This window comes from Suncus etruscus, chromosome 2, assembly GCF_024139225.1.
Source record: "Suncus etruscus isolate mSunEtr1 chromosome 2, mSunEtr1.pri.cur, whole genome shotgun sequence".
Lineage (NCBI taxonomy): Eukaryota > Metazoa > Chordata > Mammalia > Eulipotyphla > Soricidae > Suncus > Suncus etruscus.
Window position 1 is genome coordinate 135,604,296 of NC_064849.1, and position 5,046 is coordinate 135,609,341.

Genomic DNA, 5,046 nt, shown 5'->3' on the forward strand with positions numbered 1-5,046 from the left:
GAAAGAAAGAAAGAAGAAAGAAAGAAAGAAAGAAAGAAAGAAAGAAAGAAAGAAAGAAAGAAAGAAAGAAAGAAAGAAAGAAAGAAAGAAAGAAAGAAAGAAAGAAAGAAAGAAAGAAAGAAAGAAAGAAAGAAAGAAAGAAAGAAAGAAAGAAAGAAAGAAAGAAAGAAAGAAAGAAAGAAAGAAAGAAAGAAAGAAAGAAGAAAGAAAGAAAGAAAGGAAGGAAGGAAGGAAGGAAGGAAGGAAGGAAGGAAGGAAGGAAGGAAGGAAGGAAGGAAGAAAGGAAGGAAGGAAGAAAGGAAGAAAGAAAGGAAGGAAGAAAGGAAGAAGAAAGAAAGAAAGAAAGAAAGAAAGAAAGAAAGAAAGAAAGAAAGAAAGAAAGAAAGAAAGAAAGAAAGAAAGAAAGAAAGAAAGAAAGAAAGAAAGAAAGTAAGGTAGGAAGGAATTTAGGAAGGAAGGAAGGTAGGAAGGAATGAAGGAAGGAAGGAAGGAAATACAGTAAGAAAGACAGAAAGAAAGAAAGAAGAAAGAAAGGAAGGAAGAAAGAAAGAAAGAAAGAAAGAAAGAAAGAAAGAAAGAAAGAAAGAAAGAAAGAAAGAAAGAAAGAAAGAAAGAAAGAAAGAAAGAAAGAAAGAAAGAAAGAAAGAAAGAAAGAAAGAAAGAAAGAAAGAAAGAAAGAAAGAAAGAAAGGAAGGAAGGAAGGAAGGAAGGAAGGGAGGAAGGAAGGAGGAAGGAAGGAAGGATGGAAGGAAGGAAGGAAGGAAGAGAAGGAAGGAAGAGAAGAAAGAAAGAAAGAAAGAAAGAAAGAAAGAAAGAAAGAAAGAAAGAAAGAAAGAAAGAAAGAGAGAGAAAGAAAGAAAGAAAGAAAGAAAGAAAGAAAGAAAGAAAGAAAGAAAGAAAGAAAGAAAGAAAGAAAAGAAAGAGAGAGAGAGAAAGAAAGAAAGAAAGAAAGAAAGAAAGAAAGAAAGAAAGAAAGAATGAAAGAAAGAAAGAAAGAAAGAAAGAAAGAAAGAAAGAAAGAAAGAAAGAAAGAAAGAAAGAAAGAAAGAAAGAAAGAAAGAAAGAAAGAAAGAAAGAAAGAAAGAAAGAAAGAGAAGGAAGGAGAGAAAGATGAAGGGAAGGAGGATGGGAGGAAAGATCCACCCCTCTGCATACCCTCCAATATACCTTTAATATGATCCTGGAAAAAGGCAACAACAACAAAAAATAACTTAGGTTGAAAGCAATGGAACAATACTAGGCGCATGAATCTTCCAAGCTATTTGAAAAAACTCATGCAAGGGACATCTCACGTGTATTTGCTAACCCTAAAATGTGCTTTTTGTTACAACAGAAGTTAAAACCTCAAATGCCTCCTAGATAAGGTGAAATGTGTGATTGGGAAGAACGGATGACAATGGGGTGTGCAGCTGAGCGGCAAATGGGAAGAGAAGGTGTTCAGGCAGAGAAATTCACATTCAATATTGTCAAAACAATGGCTTTGCCAAAGAAAACACAGAGGTTGGCTCCATTTCCATGTCTCCAATTTGCACACACTGTTGTTCTTTATAGTGTTAAAATATAAGACATCTTTGATGGCTTAAAGGTGAAATGAAGCCTGATAGACTAAAAAAGAACTATTAATAACTAGTTCCATTTTATTGTTTTGGTTTGGTTTGGTTTGGTTTGATTTAGTTTGGTTTTTGGGCCACAGTCGGCAGTGCTCAGGGCTTACTCCTGGCTCTGTGCTCTGTACTCCTAGCAGGGTTGGGAATTCATATGGGATTATGGGACTCTAACCCAAGTCTGTCCCAGGTAGGCTTTGTGCAAGGCAAACGTCCTTCTGCTGTGCTATCACTCCAGCCCGCCAGTTTTATTTTAAACAAAAAAAAAATCAATCTGTTTATACAGAAAACATAATTCTTAAAAGAGACGGAGCACATGTTCAACTGGGTTTTGGGGGTGGTGATGGTGTGGATTCTTTGCCTCTAGCAACAAGAATGGTGTTTGAAACCTTGTACCACTAGCATTTAGTGTTTTCAAAATGAATTAGTGAAGGTGTTCCTATATGCAGCACTGAAGGAGACAGAACATAAACTCTCTTTTGGAATTATAAAACTTAAAGGGTGGATCTCTGGTTCTAATCTTCTCTTCTCCTGCTAGATTTATTTTTAATCTCAAATGTTTTTTGTGGGAGGCCAAAGGCTTCAGTGTTATGACCTGACTCGTCTCATTGCTAGAGCAGAGAACAGAGAGCACAGGCAACCTCCCAAGGACAGAGATTACAGAACTCACTGCCCAGATGGAATCCAAGTGGACTTCGTCCCTCACAAACTCGGCTAAGGAAAGTCAGAGCCCATGTGAAAATTCCTCTCAATCCTTGGCTTGGTGGTTGTTGAGTACAAAGAGGGAGAATGTTGTAAAGAACAAATATTAATGTCTATGTAAAGGCCTTAATTAATACAATGTCTGATACAGAGGAAGTACTCAATAAATTTTGGATATCATCTATTATTGAAACAATAAGTGAATAAAAAGAACATTATTGGACTTAATGTAGGTGTTGAGGACAGGGAGGAAAATTCACTTGAGCAGGTGAGGAATAACTAAACTATTTCAATTGCTGCCTATAATTTAGAGACAGGTAGACGTCAATGAGTGTTTAAAGAACTAAAATGCCCTATATTTAATAAAACTTATCTGAAAAGGTGTACACTTAGATGTATGCAGAGTTTCCCTACAAATACAGTTATTAATTAATAGAGGTCACCACCAAGGATGACTTGGAGCTGAAAGCAATGAATTTTAAGTTTTTTCCCTGTGTCTATAAAGCTTATTAAGTAAAGTCTAAGGAAAGGGCAGGAGATAGTTCAGTGATAACTGATCTGATTCACAGCACCACATGGTCCACCTAAACATTTCTTTTTTTTTTTTCTTTTTTTTTTTTTTTTTTTAGTTTTTGGGCCACACCCGGCGGTGCTCAGGGGTTACTCCTGGCTGTCTGCTCAGATATAGCTCCTGGCAGGCACGGGGGACCATATGGGACACCGGGATTCGAACCAACCACCTTTGGTCCTGGATCGGCTGCTTGCAAGGCAAACGCCGCTGTGCTATCTCTCCGGGCCCCCACCTAAACATTTCTGGCTGCAGCCTCAGAGACCCCCGTAGCAGGGCCCCAGTGGTCTGCATATTCCCAATACTGCAGACTCAGAGTAGCATCAAATTCGCTGACCATGAAACTTGGGAGAATCTCCACTGGCCCCTGAAACTCCTGATAATTTTGGGGAGATGCCTGCTTCCTTCACTGTGAATTATAAGGCCAGAGTCAAAACTCAGAGAAATATCTTAGCACCTGAACACAAACCTTAGCCTCCTCATACAGCTCCCCAAACACAGAAATGTGTTCCCCCATTTAAAGAAACAGATTTAAAATACCCAATTCATTTGAAACTAAATGCTTCTCGTTTTAAATGATCCTTACTTTTGTGGATCTTGGAGCAACGTGAAATTGAGAAAAGCGTTTTCAGCTTTCAATTTTCAGAGCCCAGGTAGCGCCCTCTAGCCTCTGGTACCTACACTGCAACTGCATACTACAGTCTGGTGGGAGGTTGGGGACTTAATTCACTCACACCAGATTAATCTTCAAAGTAATTAAAGCATTAACTAATTAAGATGTTACCCACTCAGAAGTGGTACTTGAGTTTAACTTTCATCCTATTTTGTTTTGTTGGGGCCACATCCAGTGACATACTGGGGCTAATCAAGGCTTTGTGCTCCAGGGTTACTCCTGGCAGTGCTCAGGGGGCTGAGATATATTGGGGATCAAATCACTCCTAAATTCAAAGAATGCATTTAGTCCTTTAAGCTAACTCTTGGGTCCCTACAGTGATTTATTTTATTGTTATACTTAATTTTTATCTCATTACAATATCACCAATATTATTGAATTACACTTGAGTGTTGCTACCATGGGGTAGCATGGGCTCACCACCAAGATACCATAATCCCTGCACTCTTATCTCAAAGCCCCTGCTTTCAGGCTTTGGCATTTTTCATTGATAATTTTGTTAATATCTCTAAGTTCATTCCAGTGGGTTTATTCTATTCCTTATTTTGTCTCTATATTCCTGTACCTGACTGAGATTGTTGTGCTTATCATTTTCATTCTGACTTGCTTGACAACTTCTTCCCAGTCCATCCAAGTTGCAGAAAACAGCAAGATTTCGGGGCCGGAGAGATAGCATGAAGATAGGGCGCTTGCCTTGCATGCAGAAGGATGGTGGTTTAAATCCCAGCATCCCATATGGTCCCCAGAGCCTGCCAGGAGTGATTTCTGAGCATAGAGCCAGGAGTAACCCCTGAGTGCTGCCGGTTGTGACCCAAAAGACCAAAAAAAAAAAGAATCAAATTCATCTTTTCTTTTCTTGGAGTGAGTAGCATTCCATTGTGCATACATGACACAATTTCTTTAACCATTTACTTATCAACTTTGGTGGGCATTTGGGTTGTTTTACCTCTTGACTATTTAAATAATGCTCCCTTGCAATGCCTTCGTGGCCAGGAATCTGAATGTAGTGAAGGAAGATATCACCTCATGCCACTTTCTTGTGGGCAGGTAAAATCTGAAATTATGTGAATGTGCATCCAGCCTTCCTTTTTTAGATTTGATATTATCAGAAGCAAAAGAACCCCCCCCTACTTTCTCACTGGTATTTCAAGTATATATCACTTTCTTACATGAATTTATATGAACTCATCATTTGCCATGGTAATTTCCTTCTTTGCTTATATGGAAATGGAGGTTATTGTTCCACATACACAATTTCCTTTGGACTTTGATGGAAATTTTCTGCATTGCTGCTTCAAAAATTCCCCTTGCTCGCTAGGCTCTCTATTTATGATATGCATTTCTGAAGCAATGCTTTCATTGTTTAAAATCAAAGTGTTCTTATTACTAAAATATTTTAGGAAAGACAATAGATTCTAATGAATAAAAATAAAACTACAATTCCACCAACAACAGATACCTACCGGTAACATTTTTCACCCCAGTTCTTTGTTTGAGCC